An 18,974-nucleotide genomic window follows, 5' to 3' on the forward strand; every position below is an offset into this window, starting at 1 on the left:
TGATCTTCAGCAATCTTAATTGCAACATGAGGAGTAAAAAGATTATTTAGATTTTCCTCTACATATCTCAAAGTTTGGATATGTCTCGTATTGAAGTATTTCACAAGACGATAAAATGTCATTTGAACATAAGCTGTAATTGACATATTTCTAGCTCCTCGTAAAACACTGTTAAAAACCTTCGACAAATTTGTAGTTAAGATACCATAGCACAGGCCATCATCATATATCAACATCCACTTCTCCTTTTCTATCTCAGACAATCAGCTTCAAGCCTCTTCACTCACTATTCTGATCTTACCTATGATAAAGTTGAACTTGCGAACTTGATGAGTGCTTCCTACTTGCCATACTTCTCTTTTCAGCTGCACATTTTTAAAATGAGTGTTGAAATTACTGCAAATATGTCTTAAGCAGTATCGGTGATAGGCATGTGGTGGACTCCATCCAATAGACTCATCTGTGATGGTATTTAATATACCTGAATGCCTGTCAAAAATTAAGCATATTCTATTTCTATCTTTGACGATATATGTTCTAAGCTGGAAAAGAAACCAACTCCAACTTGCAGTCGTCTTCTCATTCACAATTGCATATGCTAATGAAAATATCCCATTCTCTATATAAATTTCTGTTGCAATTAACATCTTACCTTTAAACTTTCCATACAAGTACGTGCCATCAATGTTGATTACAGGACGGCAGAGCATAAAATTATGGATAGATGGTTTGAAAGTCCAAAAAATATAATTTAAAACTCGAACATTGAAATTCACAGTTTGAAAAAAATTTCATGAAACAACTATATCGGGGTTTGCATGTTGAAGTGTAGCCATATAGTAGGATAATTTAGCATAAGACGGCTCCCATTCTCCATAAATATCAATCAATGCCTTCTGCTTTCCACACCATGCTTTCCTATATGACACTGTATATTAAAATTTATCATTAACGATTGCCACAATAGCTTCAACTTTAACATCAGAATCTTTCTCAATAATATGTCAGACTAGTGTGCCAATCATCCTTCCACTGATATGTTTATGGTCTCGACTCAATTCCGTAAACAAATAAGTGTGAGGACCCTCATATTTTGTGATTTAAAAATATCTATATTTTTTCAATAATACAGCACGAAGCCTCCATTTATAATTTTAAACATTATCTGATGATGCGCATCGTACGGACCATAATTTTGAATGCGATTGAACTACGTTGTATGTCCGATGCTTCATAATATGATAAAGATCAGCAGCTCTCCTTACATAATCTTTACTCTCAAACATTAGACCTTTAGAAAATTCAGTCATCGAGGAGTCCCAAAACTGATAGTCAGAGTTCAATCTTTGACCAGCACTAACACAACCACCATCATCTAAATTTATATCATTAAAAAATTATGGGGGTTCGTGCAAATGAGGTTGAGGTTCTCCCACATTAATATTAGCCTGAATATCTTCATCATTATTCTCATCTTCACCATCATCATCATTACTGCTACTGTCCTCATCCATCCAATAGTCTTCATCTCCGCTTTCATCTGACTCAAAGCCTAGATTATCAGAATTTATTCCACCGACTACCCAGTCATCATTCCCTATATGAGTGTCATCTCCCGCACTTACCACTACTTCTAGTAAAGGAGAAGTCACCATAGCAGAAGATACAGAAGAAGTCACCATAGGACTCTGAATAATTGGACAATTAGGGCCGACAGTAGTGGAATATTGTTCTACAAATACGGCCTCAAGACTATCCGTTTGCACCATAGGAGTTACAAAAGGTGAGGAAGGCCCAACATTATTGTCCACTTGAGTTAAAAGTCGACTATAGTAGTATCCAAAGCTCGGTACATCTTTTTTTTCAATATATAATTCTAAAAATTGATATTCTGAATATTTCAAAAGAAAGGTCAGTATTTCTTCGACATCTTCATCGTCATCAATTGGAACTAAGATATAATTGCTCTGCATTAACTGTCCCGACAGATTAGGAGATTTTTATTTCAATTTTATTTCATATTTTTCTTTATCTACAAGAATACTGCTGTATAAATGGTCCAATAATTCTTGACGTGATAATGATGAAGATACTCTAATCATCTGGTTTGCAGGGTGACTGTACTGTACACCAGTTTCATCATTCTGTATCATACCATCATAATACAATAGTACACGAACTCGAGTACTGACCATTTTCTCAGAGAAATCTATGACAAAATCAAAATCAAAATATTTAGTATTACTAATTATTTTATCATTTCAAAAGATTTACATGATAAATGCATCATATCATCAACAAATAGCTACAGATAGATCCTATCCCATTCGAGAATTACATTAACTTTATAGGTTAATTACATTAATCAAATGATACGCAAAAGAGACCGAAAAAAATTTTGGCAGTATTTCTCCTTAGTTATCCCCACACGACTGAAAATGTGTGAGGAGAAGTAAAGAAAAATACTGTCCGAAATTTCTCTCGAACCCATTGCATATCATTCGAATAATGTAATTATTTATAGAATTAAATGCAATTCTCAAACTGTCCAAACTAGACAATCAATTGATCAATGTATATATTTTACGATACCCGTACAAAAATATATAATCAAATATATATTTCATACGGATATCATAGAATATCTTACATTGGTCAACTAATAGATTTACATTTTAATAAAATATAATATATTTTAAAATTTTTAAATTAGAATCAAATTGAATTTTAAAATAAATCTGAATCTAATGAGATAAAAATAAAAAATAATGAGATAAAAATAAAAAATAAAAAGATCAAAATAGAAGGATGCCGCAGGGCCACATGGGCCCACCATCGGAGGGCCACCGTCGGGGACCTACCGTCGGGGGGCCGCTATGGGGCCCGCCACCTGGGGGCCGCCGGGCCCCAACGGCGGCAGGCCCCCGTCGAGCCCACCGTCGGGGTGTTGGGAATAGTGTCCCAAAGCCAATCGTCAGCCTGTTGACGGTTGTGCTCTTTGTTGTATTAGTATATAAATTATAAATAAATAAAAATTATTTTGATATTTTTCATCACAAATTGTCATCTTCTAATGAACTCCGATGTTGTGGTGAAGTCCTTAGGACTATTTAGACTCGACAAAGGAGGATTTGTCGTTTAGTCCTTAAATTTGTTCGCGACTAAATGATACGTTGTTATCAAGAACAACAATGTTTATCGAGCATAGATCGTTGTGTGCCATATAGGTTGGTTGTCCTCTTAACCAAGGAGTGTGGAGACACTGGTATGCCATACAGGTGAGATGTAAGGGTACATCTGTACTGAACGTGACCGACTCCGGAGCTATCTTTGCTGTCAAGATTTGCTCCGATGGGATATGGGCATAAATGTCCCTCCAACCTAAGACCACCACGGTGACTTGCAAGCAACTCACTGCACTTAGGCACTGGACTACCTGAATTTCTAATTCAGTGACGGAAGGCTGCTGGGTGTAGTCAAGTACTTGACTTGTCGGTGCGTGTGTTAAGATGGGATTGACCACTCTAGTTCAAGAGCAGTGTACAGTCGTGTTTCAATTTAGCAAAACTTTGGCTAGGGTAGTCCTAGTGAGGAGTCACAGGACTGTTTGAGTTGAGCATGATTCGGATAATCTACTCAGGGTTAACAGTTTAACCCTAAGTCATCCTAAACACAGGGGTCAAAAGGGATGAATTATACAGTAACCAGATTTACGTAGGTTTTGAGTGTTATGATTGTGACTATTCGACCTATCTAGATGTCGGGTACCATTGCTAGATGGTCACTTCGATTAATACAGGAATTGGTTCTTGTGCTACCGATTTAGGTTCGAACCTGTGGGGTCACACACATTAGAGGTTCCTATCTGATCTGATGGCTGATGAAGAGTTCTAATGTTCATGGACTATGAGTCTTACGTGTTTAGGATTTTGTGATCAAGAATCAAGATTCTCTGATTATGAGTCCCACACATTTTGGGTACCGGGGTCAAGAGTCCCACTGGTTTGGGATTTTTCGATCAGAATTTCATATCGATGAATTCTGATGTCCGATTGCCCATCGGATTTGAATTTAATATTTATGAGAAGTTTAATTAGTGATTTGATCGCTAATTAACTCAATTTGATTGAGTAATTATTTTTGGATCAAGTCCAATTGAATTAGATTCAGTTGGGTTTGATCCGATTCGGTTAAGAGTTGACCTAATCGTCGAGATGGTTTGATCCCTGATTTGACCAGAGATTAGGCTTAGTCAATTCTTGATTTGATTAAGATTTTATTAAGCCTAATTAAGTCTAATTAAGTTGGGTTTAATTTAGTCTAATTTTGCTTAACCTATTTTGATTAGGTTGGTTCAATTAAGATTAAACCACCATTTGAATTTCAATCCCTACGCCACCTCATATCTCTACGCCCATTTGAATTCACGAGAAGAAACTTCTCGTAAATTTTCTCTCACGCAAAGCCCTTCTCACACCCACTCTTGTGCGCCAATCTTTGGATAAAATTGATTAGTTAGCCATTCAAATTCAAAGTGTGTTTGAATTTGAATGGATAACTTATCTTTTGCGCCTTCATGACCTTATCCAATTTAGCGCCCCATATCTCACACGAGAAAGAGTTTCTAATGAAACCTTTCCATGCACAAAGAAGCCTCGCACCTTCTCTTCTCACGCTCAAGTGGATAGGGATGAGTTGGTTTGCATTTGAATTCAAATTTGATTTGAATTCAAATGTGCAACTACTTATCTTTATCCTCTCACGTGGATAAGACACGTTTTGAACTGTTTTAAAAGAGATAGGGAAGTGGGGCGTGCATAGAAAATTTTCTGAGAGAGAAAGTGGGGCGTGAGGAACTCTTGTGCGTGAGTAGAAAGTCTAAAACTTCCGAGAGAAAAAGAAAGAAAAGAAAAAAAATTGGGCGCAGGGTTTTCAATGTGTTCCCTATGGTTTCAGCCTGGGGTTCGGGAAGTGAGAAGGTGAGCTACGAGTATCGTGAGCCCACCAAATTTTAGGAAGAGATTCATCAACCTCTCAAGCACACTTGCTGACGATCCAGAGCATCCAAAGAGTCGGCAAATATCGATCAAAGAAGTTCGATCAACATCGGTCGTCGAAAGGGCTCTACAACGAGCTAGCACTCGTGAGGAGCCGATCAGATCGAAAGCTTCGTGTGGATGATCCGCAGAGGCCAGACATGTTGTGTGGCTGTGTTGTAATGATCAGACCCTCCTGACAGTGATCAGATTACGACGATCGACTACCCGCACAAAGGTATTGTGTTCTGAACACAGAACAGTAAATTATTTACTGTTCAAATTTGAATTTTAAATTTAAATGCATGCATACTATATATCATATTTAGATCTTAGTATAGGATAAATATATATTAATTAATTAAATTAATTAATAATTTTTACTGTAAAATAATGATTTTAAAAAAAAAAATTAAAATTACCATTTTACCCCTGCACTCAAATTTCACTTCAAATGGTATCAGAGCAGGTTCTAAGATATGATATATGAATTTGCATGCGTAGATTAAGTTTGTAATCTAAAAATTTAAATTTTAAAATTTAAAATTTGAATTTTGAAAGTTGTTCGAAATTTAAAATTCAAAATTTTAAAATTTAAAATTTAAAATTTAAAATTTAAAATTTAAATTTTGAAATTTGAAATTCAAAATTCAAAAATTTAAAATTTAAAATTTAAAATTTAAAATTTGATTGAAATTTCAAATTTGAAATTCAAAATTTAAAATTTAAAATTTGAAATTCAAAAAATTTGAAATTTGAAATTTATTTAAAATTTGAAATTCAAAATTTAAAATTTGAAATTTAAAATTTAAATTTTGAAATTGGTATATTTAGATATACTTGATCCAAGTAGCAAGTAATCTAATTGGGTTGGTTGCCATTGCTGTCCGGTCATAGGAGAAAAGTAGGATTTAAAAGCCCTCTCCTCCCATTCGATGGGGTCTCCTATGGTGGTAGGGGTGCCGCTGCAATTATATCCCATGCAGATGAAGCAGCGAAAAGACTTAATTGTAAAGGTTCAATTGTAAAATTTATCATGAATGTGTTAGATTAGATCTAAAGGAATATTCATGATTTATTTTGATTGAATTATTTTTTATTATAAAATTAGCAATAGAATTGCTATTTATGAAATGTGCTGATCTATTTGTGAAATAAGTCGACATGTTTGGTGAACAGAAAATAAAACCTTTCAAATTTGAAAATTATTTTCGAAAAGCCAAATCCTGACCCATCAGCCCAAATATTTAATTAAAAGAATTAAGTGTTGTCAAGTTGGTCTAGAATTGTGAATTAAGACCTAAGACAATTGGGTCAATGGGTTAAATGGATTAGGTCCATAATTGGGTTAGACCTAAGGTTAGCTTGAAGAAATGGACTAAATTAGAGTAATTGGTCAAATCTAATCAAAAGTTAAATTAGATTAGGTCAAGGACACTCTAGACTCAACTCGAATAGTTGTAGTTGAATGGGTCCATGTCTTTAACTAAACCAAGATGGACTTAATTCATGGCTATGCGGTGGAACCCTATTTACTAAGTTGATCAAATTAAAACTAATCAACTAGTTGGTGTCTAAGGTAAGTTTGGCAGTTTGACTAATGGTTCTTAAGTGGAAGCTACTCGCATTGATTCGATCTCTGACGAGTTAATGGTATATCCCTACCACTGATCTCACTTACCTGGCCAACCTGGTGAGTTAGGTTTTGATTAGATCACTTGGTGATTAGGGCTCATCCATGTCATTAGGTAAATCAGTGTGACTGATTTAGATGCTCCTAATGCTGGCTTTAATTAAATTATTTTTAATCTAACTTGGTGAAGTCAGTGGGAGGATTGAAATTGGTTGGTTAATTTCTTCTCTTCCTTCCCTTAATAAAATCTTCAAAATTATTAGGTCCCTAAAATGATTAAGTTATAGTGATAACTAAGTCATAGCCTCCCATTAAGTGAGTGATAATCAGTCCATTAGTTTAATAATCATTGGAGGCCCAAAGGACTGGTGCTTATTGACTAATGGAATTATCATTCATAATATGATAATTTGATTTGAGTCTTTCTGATGGTGGTCAGGTTGGCCGACCAAAATCGGGCCTGATCATTTATTGGTTCGATTCACCAAATCAAGTCATGTTAATGGTTGGACCTAACCAGATCTTTTCAGTGGAGGCCAAAGCCTACTGATTAGGTTCTGGGGCAAAATTGATTACTAGAAGTTGTTTAGAGAAACAACTGGTTATGAACCTACCCATAGATGCACATAGGTTGACCAACCAAAGTTGGGCTCGTGTGTAGTCTGTGTGGATTCTAGTACCCACTAAGGAATTAAAGTAATTCCTCGAATTGGAGGTTGAGGCTACCAGTTCGTAAAAATATTGAGAGAAACTTTAGACTAAAGTCCAAGTCTTTAGTATTAATAATTTATGTACTAATAGAGGTCTGATTTTCCTTTATACAGCTATGGCCACTACCCTGTCACTCTGATCATTATTAGATAATGACAAGCTCATGGGACCTAATTTCGATAGCTGGTATCGAAAATTAAAAATCATCTTTGAGCATGAGCGGATCCTTTATGTAGTAACGGATCCGGCACTCGAGGAGCCAGCCCTGAACGCTAGAGGGACGGTCCGAGACACTTACCAGAAGTGGCTCAACGACCGGACCACCGTTCGATGCATAATGCTGGCGACAATGAATGATGAGTTTAGCCACAAGTTTGAGAACGCCCAGCCACAGGAGATGCTTCAAATATTGAGCGACTCCTTTGGCACATCTGACGATGTTGAAAGGCACAAAACTAGTTGTGCCATTTTCAGTGCTCGGATGACAGATGGGGCCTCAGTCACCGATCATATACTGTACATGATCGAAATGATTGAGCGTCTAAATAAACTGGACTTTCCCCTACACGAGCAGCTCGGTAAGGATGCGATCCTTAATTCATTGCCCAAGTCCTTCCTCCCCTTTCTTACTCATTTTCGAATGACAAAGCCTGTAGTAAACTACCACGGCTTGTTGGGGTTGCTGTAGAACTTTGAGAAGGACCACCAGCTCCATAAGGAGTCGGTGAACGTTGTGGGAGGATCTTCTTCTGGTCGTCGACCCTTTAAGAAAGGGAAGAAGAACAAGAAGAAGAAGAATAAGAAGGTGCAGCCGCATGCTGGGACGTCTGCACAGGGTCAGACCAAGAAGCACAAGCCCGACCAAAGCCAGACGGAGTGCTTCTTTTGCAAAAAGCAGGGGCACTAGAAGAGGAACTGTCCTCTATACATTGCCTCCCTGGACCTAAACAGGCCGAAGAAGAAGCAAGGTAATTATATGATAACACCTTGCAACTTTTTCATTTGTGATACTACTGCTTGGGTATTGGATACCAAAAGCCCTTATCATATTTGCAATTCGATGCAGGGTCTGCAGGTCAATAGGAGATTTGATGATGGCGAGAGGTTCCTGAACGTTGGAGATGGAAGCAAAGTTTTAGTTCTAGCTTTAGGAATCATGAACCTTGTAATCAATTCTCGTAATATAATTCTAAGTGAATGTCACTATTGTCCAAGCTTTTTATTAAATATTATTTCTGTAGATCTTTTGGCCATGTATGGTTATCAATTTTTAATAAAAGAAAATATTTGCAATATCATTTTGAATGGTGTTACAATGTTTGTTGGACAACTAGATAATGGAAGTTACTTACTGTCATAGCCTGTTAATGTGGTTCAAATCTTCGGTAAATACCCTAGAATAGATAATGTGTCAGAAGTCTACCTTTGGCACTGTAGGCTAAGTCATATCAATAAGAACAGGATAAACAGGTTGGCTCAAGAAGGAATTCTTGAAGTTGGTGATTGTGAATCACTTCCAACCTATGAGTCCTGTCATTTTGGGAAGATGACCAAGTCATCTTTTACTGAAAAAGGTGAGCGAGCCAGTGAACTCTTGGGTCTGGTACATTCTGATGTATGTGGACCCATTAGCTCAAGTGCAAGAGGTAGATATTTCTACTTCATAACCTTCACAGATGACCTATCGAAGTATGGGTATGTCTATTTAATGAAGCATAAGTCAGAGTTGTTTGAAATATTCAAACTATTCCGAAATGAGGTAGAAAAATAAACTGAGAAGTGTATTAAAACTCTTCGATCTGATCGAGGAGGTGAATACCTTTCCAATGAGTTTTTGACATATTTAGGAAAGAATGGGATTCTCTCTCAGTGGACTCCTCCTGAAAGGAGAAATTGGACCTTGTTGGACATGGTTCGATCCATGATGGAGTTTGCTGGTCTGTCGATCTTCCTCTGGGGATATGCGCTCGAATCGACTTGTTACCTTCTAAATAAGGTTTCAAGTAAGTCTGTAACCAAAACGCCATATGAGTTATGGATAGGACGTAAGCCAGTACTCTCGCACCTTAGGGTTTGGGGGTGTCTGGCTTATGTTAAACATTTAATTACGGACAAGCTTGGACCTAGGTCTGACAAGTGTAATTTCATAGGGTACCCAAAAGAGACCAAAGGATATTATTTCTACCTAGCTGATGAGTAAAAGGTGTTTGTCAGCCTTAAGGCAATCTTTTTAGTAAAGAAGTTTCTTAGTGAAGGGACTATTGCCTCTAAGGTCGAACTTGAGGAAGTTCGGCAGGTGAAAAAACTGACACAAATAGCTGAACCTGAATCGGATTTGATTAGATCAGATCCGGAGCCCATTGTTCCTGCACCCTTAAGGCGATCTGGTAGAGTACCACGTCAATCGGACAGATACTATAGTTTCTTGGTCCGAGATGGAGATCCTATCGAACTTGATGAAAATGATGAGGATCCGATCACCTACATGGATGCAATGTAGAAATCTGACTCTGAGAAATGGCTAGAGGCCATGAAATCCGAAATGGAGTCCATGAAGGTCAACGATGTGTGGACATTGGTTGACCCACCCGAAGGAGTAAAACCCATAGGGTGTAAGTGGGTCTTCAAGAGGAAGAGGGGCGCAGACGGAAAGGTGGAAACCTATAAAGTCTGTCTGGTTGCCAAGGGATGTCGTCAATGTTATGGTATAGACTATGACGAGATATTTTCTCCTGTAGCAATGCTCAAATCCATTCGGATTATGCTTGCGATAGCTGCCCATCTGGACTATGAAATCTAGCAAATGGATGTGAAGACAGCTTTCCTAAACGGAGAGCTGGACGAAGAGGTGTATATGATACAAGCTGAAAGATTCACATCCACAGATGAATCTAAGGTGTGCAGGCTACAGAGGTCCATTTATGGACTTAAGCAGGCATCCCGGAGTTGGAACATACGTTTTGATAGGACGATCATGACGTATGGCTTCGTTAAGAACGGAGAAGAGCCCTGCATTTATAAGTGGGCTAATGGTCCAGTAGTAGTATTTCTTGTATTGTATGTGGATGACATTCTCTTAATCGAAAATGATATCCCTGCATTACAGGGAATAAAGATTTGGCTGTCGTCACAATTCTCCATGAAAGATCTGGGAGAAGCTTCCTACATCCTAGAGATGAGGATCTATAGGGATAGATCTAAAAGGTTACTTGACTTATCTCAGTCCACGTACATTGATACTATGCTGAAGAGGTTCAGCATGGAGAATTCTAAGAAAGGCTATCTACTGATAGGCCATGGAATTTCTCTCTCGAAGAGGGATTGTCCGACAACACCTCAAGAGAGAGAGCGTATGGGTAGAATTCCATATACCTCGACAGTGGGATCTATCATGTACACCGTGACATGTACATGATCAAATATGGCATACTCACTAGGGGTAGTGAGTAGATACCAATCTGATCCAGGGGAGAATCACTAGAAGGTTATTAAAACCATCCTGAAGTATTTAAGAAATACTAAGGATCAGTGACTTGTTTATGGTGAATCGGACTTGAGACTTATAGGGTTTACAAACTCTAATTTTCAGTCTGATCACGATGACAGCAAGAGTGTGTCGGAATTTATTTTAACCCTTAATGGTGGGGCTATCTGCTGGAAGAGTTCCAAGCAGCACACAGTGGCTGATTCAGTTTGCGAGACGGAGTATGTCGCTGCATCAGATGCTGCCAAAGAAGCGGTGTGGCTGAAAAAATTCATCACCGAGCTCGGAGTAGCACCCTCTCTTGTTGGTCCAGTTCTGCTCTACTGTGACAGCTCTGGAGCCATTGCTCAGGCGAAAGAATCAAAGGCACACCAGCGGACGAAGCATATTCTGCGTCGCTACCATCTCATCCGAAAAATCATGGATCAAGGTGACGTCGACCTTCAGAAGATCGACGGGAAGGAGAACCTGGCCGATCCATTTACTAAAGCCATTGCGGTGAAGGAGTTCGATGACTTCAAGTCGAAGATGGATATTAGATACTGCACCGAATGACTTTAGGCCAAGTGGGAGATTGTTGGGAATAGTGTCCCAAAGCCAATCGTCAGCCTGTTGACGTTTGTGCTCTTTGTTGTATTAGTATATAAATTATAAATAAATAAAAATTATTTTGATATTTTTCATCACAAATTGTCATCTTCTAATGAACTCCTGTGTTGTGGTGAAGTCCTTAGGACTATTTGACTCGACAAAGGAGGATTTGTCATTTAGTCCTTAAACCTGTTCGCGACCAAATGATATGTTATTACCAAGGACAACAATGTTTATCGAGCATAGGTCGTTGTGTGCTATATAGGTTGGTTGTCCTCTTAACCAAGGAGTGTGGAGACACTGGTATGGCATACAGGTGAGATGTAAGGGTACATCTACACTGAACGTGACCAACTCCAGAGCTATCTCTGCTGTCAAGATTTGCTCCGATGGGATATGGGTATAAATGTCCCTCCGATCTGAGACTGCCATGGTGACTTACAAGCAACTTACTACACTTAGGCACTGGACTACCTGAATTTCTAATTCAGTGACGGAAGGCTGCTGGGTGTAGTCAAGTACTTGACTTGTCGGTGCGTGTGTCAAGATGGAATTGACCACTTCAGTTCAGGAGCTGTGTACAGTCGTGTTTCAATTTAGCAAAATCTTGGCCAAGGTAGTCCTAGTGAGGAGTCACAGGACTGTTTGAGTTGAGCACGATTCGGATGATCTACTCAGGGTTGATAGTTTAACCCTGAGTCATCCTAAACACAAGGGTCAAAAGGAATGAATTATACAGTAACCATATTCACGTAGGTTCTGAGTATTGTGATTGCGACTATTCGACCTATCCGGACGTTGGGTATCATTGCTAGATGGTCACTTCGATTAGTACAGAAATTGGTTCCTGTGCTACCGGCTTAGGTTCGAACCTGCGGGGTCACACACATTAGAGGTTTCTATCTGATCTGATGGCTGATGAAGAGTCTTAATATTCGTGGACTATGAGTCCTACGTGTCTGAGACTCTGTGATCGAGAATCAGGATTCTCTGATCATGAGTCCCACACATTTTGGGTACCGGGGTCAAGAGTCCCACTGGTTTGGGACTTTTCGATCAAAATTTTATATCGATGAATTCTGATGCCCGATTGTCCATTAGATTTGGACTCAATATTTATGAGAGATTTAATTAGTGATTTGATCACTAATTAACTCAATTTGATTGAGTAATTATTTTTGGATCAAGTCCAATTGAATTGAATTCAGTTGGGTTTGACCCGATTAGGTTAAGAGTTGACCTAATCGTCGAGATGGTTTGGTCCCTGATTTGATCAGGGGTTGGGCTTAGTCAATTCCTGATTTGATTAAGATTTTATTGAGCCTAATTAAGTCTAATTAAGTTGGGTTTAATTTAGTCTAACTGTGCTTAACCTATTTTGATTAGGTTGGTTCAATTAAGGTTAAACCACCATTTGAATTTCAATCCCTGCGCCACCTCATATCTCTGCACCCATTTGAATTCACGAGAAGAAACTTCTCATGAAATTTCTCTCACACAAAGCCCTTCTCACGTCCACTCTTGTGCGCCAATCTTTGGATAAAATTGATTAGTTAGCCATTCAAATTCAAAGCGTGTTTGAATTTTAATGGATAACTTATCTCTTGCGCCTTCATGACCTTATCCACTTTAGCACCCCATATCTCACACGAGAAAGAGTTTCTCGTGAAATCTTTCTATGCACAAAGCAGCCTCGCACCTTCTCTTCTCACACCCAAGTGGATAGGGATGAGTTGGTTTGCATTTGAATTCAAATTTGATTTGAATTCAAATGTGCAACCACTTATCTTTATCCTCTCACGCGGATAAGACACGTTTTGAATTGTTTTAAAAGAGATAGGGAAGTGGGGCGTGCGTAGAAATTTTTTTGAGAGAGAAAGTGGGGCATGAGGAACCCTTGTGCATGAGTAGGAAGTCTACAACTTTCGAGAGAAAAAGAAAGAAAAGAAAGAAAATTGGGCGTAGGGTTTTCAGTGTGTTCCCTAGGGTTTCAGCTTGGGGTTCGGGAAGTGAGAAGGTAAGCTACGAGTGTCGTGAGCCCACCAAATTTCAGGGAGAGATTCATGCACACTTGCTGATGATCTGGAGCATCCGAGGAGTCAGCAGACATCGATCGAAGGAGTTCGATCAGCATCGGCCGTCGAAAGGGCTCTACAACGAGCTAGCACTCGTGAGGAGCCGATCAGACCGAGAGCTTCGTGTGGACGATCCGCAGAGGCCAGACATGCTATGTGACTGCATTGCGATGATCAGACCCTTCCGACGGCGATCAGATTACGGCGATCGACTATCCACACAAAGGTATTGTGTTCTGAATACAGAACAGTAAATTGTTTACTGTTCAAATTTGAATTTCAAATTTAAATGCATACATGCTATATATCATATTTAGATCCTAGTGTAGGATAAACACATGTTAATTAATTAGATTAATTAATAATTTTTACTATAAAATAATAATTTTGAAAAAATTTTAAAATTACCATTTTACCCCTGCACTCAAATTTCACTTCACGGGGGGCCGCCGTGGGGCCACCGCCGCGGCCCATCATCGGGGGGCTGCCGCGGGGCCGCTGTTGGGGCCCGCCGTGGCCCATCGCCGCAGGGCCGCCGTCGGGGGCCTGTCGGGGCGCGCGGGCTCGCCACCGGCCGTCCGTCGTCGGTGGGCCAAGGAAAAGGAGGGAGGGAGAGAGAGGAAGAGGGAGAGAAAAAGGGGCCGGCCAAGGGAAGGGGAGGGGTGGGGCGGTCGCTGGCGGCCCACCGACAGACCAACCAGCGGGGGCGTGCAGGCCCGCCGGCGACAGACATAGAGGATGAGGGAGAGAAGAGGGAGAGAGAGAGAGCGGAAGAGGGAGAGAAGAGGGGGCCGGCCAAGGGAAGGGGAGGGGTGGGGCAGCTGCCAGCGGCCCACCGGCGAACCAACCGGCGGGGGCGCGTGGGCCCGCCACCGGCCGTCTGTTGCCGACGGGCCAAGGAAAAAGAGAGAGAGAGAGAGGAAAAGGGAGAGAGAGAGAGGAAGAGGGAGAGAAGAGGGGGCCGACCAAGGGAAGGGGAGGGGCGGGGCGGCCACCGGTGGCCCACTGGCGGACCAACCGATGAGGGCACGCGGGCCTGTCTCAGCCATCTGTCGCCGGCGGGCCAAGGAAAAAGAGGGAGAGAGAGAGAGGAAGAGGGAGAGAAGAGGGAGAGAGAGAGGAAGAGAAAAGAGAGAGGAGAGAGTTCATCACCGCCGGGAGCTCGCCGCCGTGCCGCTGGAGAGGAGAAAACGTCGGAGAAACATCGGAGAAGAGGGAGAAGAGGAAGAGAGGATTTTTTTTTAAGGTTTTATGATTCAAAAATGCCAAAAGGAATGGCGTTTTCAAAAATGCATTTCCCTTTGATGTTTTTTTTTAATTTTTTTTTCTTTTTTTATGATATTTTTAATTTTTTAATTATTTTTATATGATTTTTTAAAAAATAAAATTAATTTAAAATAAAGATAGTAATTTGAAATGATAATTTTTTATTTGAATTAAAGTTAATTTTTTTTAAAATTTATAATTATAATTTTTATTTTTTTATCATTTTTCTCCTTTTATTCACTTTTTTATGGTATTTTTTTTATTTTTTAGAATTCAAATTAAAATTTTTATAATTTAAAATTTTAATTTTAATTTTCCCCATCTTTACATTTTTTGGCATTTTTTTAGGTATTTTTTTCCTTTGTTTGGAATATTTTTTAAAAAATTAAATTTAAATTAATTTAATAATTTGAAATGATGTTTTTTATTTGAATTATAATTAAAATTTTTATTTTTTTAAATTCAAAATTTTTATTTTTATTTTTGAATTAAAATTACAATTTTTATTTTTTTTCAATTCAATTCTTTTCCCTTTTTTCTTTTTTTATGGTGTTTTTTATTTTTTTTACACCAATTTTTTTTTTCAGATATTTTTAAAAAAATAATTTGAAATAGAAAAAGTAATTTGAAATAATATTTTTTATTTTAATTAAAGTTAAAATTTTTATTAGGTATTTTTTTCATTTGTTTGTAATATTTTTTAAATAAATTAATTTGAAATGAGAAAAGTAATTTGAAATGATATTTTTTATTTTAATTAAAATTAAAAATTTTATTTTTTTAAATTAAAAATTATAATTTTTATTTTTTTATTTTTTTTTAATTTTTGACTTTTTGATGGCACTTTTTATTTTTTTATTTTTTTTATTTTTTAGATATTTTTTTAAAAAAAATTAATTTGAAATGGAGAAAATAATTTAAAATGATATTTTTTATTTAAATTAAAATTAAAATTTTATTTTTTAAAATTTAAGTTTAAAATTTTTATTTTTTTCTCATTTCTTTCTCATTTTTTATGGTATTTTTTATTTTTTAACTTTTTTAAGATTTTTTTAGATATTTTTTAAAAAATTTAATTTTAAGTAAAGAAAATAATTTAAAGTTATCTTTTTTATTTGAATTAAAATTAAAATATTTATTTTTTAAAATTCATTCAAAATTGTAATTTTTATTTTTTTTCTCTTTTTTTTTTTATGATATTTTTTAAAAAAATTAATTTGAAAAGGAGATTGTAATTTGAAATGATGATTTCTATTTGAATTAAAATTAAAATTTTTATATTCTTAAAATTTAGAATTATAATTTTTATTTCTTTTCAATTTTTTTTACGGTATTTTTATTTTTTTTTACAACAATTTTTTTTGAGATATTTTTTTTAAAAATATAATTTGAAATAGGGATGCTAATTTGAAATGATAATTTTTATTTTTATCAAAATTATAATTTTTTATTTTTTTATAAATTTAAAATTATAATTTTTATTTTTTTATTTTTTTTTTTAGAGAAAAATTAAAATCGCCAAATAATATGGTATTTTTAAAAACGTCATTTGATTTGATGATTTTTTTTTTTTTTTGACGTCGTCTACGTGGAAAATGGGGAAAAAGATGGGTAATGTGGTGATGATAAAATACCGTTCAAAATGACGTTTTATCCTTTTTGTATTAATCTGATAAATAAGTTAAAAATTAAATTATTTTTATAAATAATTTTTTTTTAAATTAATTAGATAAAACACTCAGATGTCTTGCTTGATGAAGTAAGATATCATAGTTTTTGATGCCATCAGCTACTCCAGCTCCAGTACCTTAGCAACCTCAATCACCCACCTACCTGAAAAATCAAACCACCTACATACCTAATACAGAAGAAGGGAAGGTTTAACCATAAAGTACCGAATTTAAGGAATAAATAGTTTGCTTTTTTGAGAAATATGGTGGGTTTCCCCGGAAGTCCCGAACTTTGTGAAACTCCCACTTTTGATGGGCAAAGAATAGGCTTCCTTAGGACTAATTTGATGCAGCAGAAGACTAGTTTTGTGGGAATTAATACATCTGTAGACAATTTTTCAAAACAAGCAAGCGCTTGATGTGTTGCATGCACTGATTTTTTTTTTATTTATACAAAATAGATGATCACATCAATCTAGTGTAAGAGCAGTCCAAAAAATCAAGATACACAAAATTCTGCAAAGTTTGCGGACGGTCATTACCAGGCCTCCATAGCCAATCACCAGAATGGTCAGCGACAAAAGCCGCCATTCAGTCTGCCGCAATGTTTGCTTCTCGAAAAACATGTCGGACTCGCACCGTAGCAGCTTGACGAAAAAAATTCAAACATTCTGAATGATCAGATGAACCTTGAAGTGCATAGCGCGTTCCTGAATTCACGAGATAACAGTGGCAGAGTCATCCTCCAAAAAAATCTTTTCCACATGAAGCTGCTGTCTCGCAAAGGTGATACTCGCCCAAGCTGCATGAAGCTCCACCATCGGAACTGAAGGCTCAAATAGGTGAGATCCATCGGCCACCAAAAATCTATCATCCGGATCTCAGATGACAAAGCCGGCACCACCTCTTCCAACTCGAACACTACCATCAAAGTTCATTTTGACAATCTCGAAGATAGGAGCTCCTAAGAAATAAATAAAATCCTGCGGATCACTGTTGAGGCAGTCAGAGAACTTTAGAGTCTGGGTGTGTCAAGAGATGGAATGGCAGCGTCAAAGTGACAGTACTCTTGAGCTAAACAGACAGCTCTCTCAAAAATTTGACGAGGAGAAATCACCTTGCCATTAAAAACAAGACCGTTCCAAGACAGTATGTGCTGATTCTTTGCTGTTGTCATCAGTCTCCCTTTTATTCTAAATTCTTTAATTCCTTATGAGTCACCTTTTTATTTCTTCTCTCTCGTTAGCTCTCCTTACTTTTTTTTTTATTGATCGAGTCAGATGGATAAATCAAAAAATCTCTATCCCAACAAAATATATTTATTAAACAGATCAAAAATTCAAATTCAAACTTGATCATTTTATTTAATAGATAATCCTAACTGATCTACGGTAGATTAAATCAAGTTAAATAGGTCAAGATTGCCGCTCCAAGCTAGAGGGGGCTAGTTTCTATTCATTTTAACTTATAACTATCCGTAGTAAGTTTCGATACGATACTGATCAACTTATTTAAAATTAGTACGTAGGACTGCCGAAAATAGTCTGCATGCAGCAGGAAGTGCAAAGATGGTGAATATTATTTCATGTCTCGTAGCAGAACCTGAGAGATGGCAGGTCTTTTCTCTCTTCATTGGTCCCTATGTTGTGATACTCGTTTAGGAGTGATCCTGAACTATCAAATAGGGGACAAGAGTCTTGGAGTGAGATAAGGTAGATGGAGTCTTGATAAATGAGATAGGAATTGCCAAAGGATGGGGTTGTTCTTCGGGGAGTGGGAGTATGATTAGAACTTATCCCTTATCATCAAAGTCATTCAATGTCAGGCATTGTGATTGTAAACTCTTGTTAAACAATTGCTTTCTTGCTCGATAAATGAACTAGTGAAAGATTAGGGGAGAGCAGGTTGTATGAAGACTTTTGTGGGGTTCTACCTCCTTTACGATTAAAAATAAAAATTTGGTGAATCAATTAAAGAAAATAAAGAAATTCAAAGAAATTTCTTTAATTCACTCAATTTAGACCTCTCACAAAATATAATAATAGGAGAAAGAAAAACCTAAAGTAAGATTTCATATCCCTTTTGCTTTCATTAATTGAACAATAAGATTGATTGCAACTAGTTATACCGGTGAGATCCGAATCTCCAAATCTGGATTCGATTTCTTTACCGGTTACGAAATGACAATTTTTTTGTAAAATAGTTAGTAATTATTAGAAAAAAAATTATAGAAAAGCTTAAATCTTTGTCTCCTAAGATCCGAATTTTTATTTTTTTCTTCAACTTTAATTTTTGACGTGCCATCTAACTCCTCCTTGGTTGGAATGCACAACCAAATCAATAATTTTCAAAGACAGCATTTCTTAAGAAATCAAAAAAAAAAAAAAATCAACGATATGATTGGTATTTCAAAGGCCTAAATAGCGTTGAAATGGGACTATCAATAGTCCTACAAACCTATTGGTAAGTTGTCATGTCATATATGTCGAACAATTATTTAATTTCAAA

Source organism: Elaeis guineensis, chromosome 4 (assembly GCF_000442705.2).
Source record: "Elaeis guineensis isolate ETL-2024a chromosome 4, EG11, whole genome shotgun sequence".
Lineage (NCBI taxonomy): Eukaryota > Viridiplantae > Streptophyta > Magnoliopsida > Arecales > Arecaceae > Elaeis > Elaeis guineensis.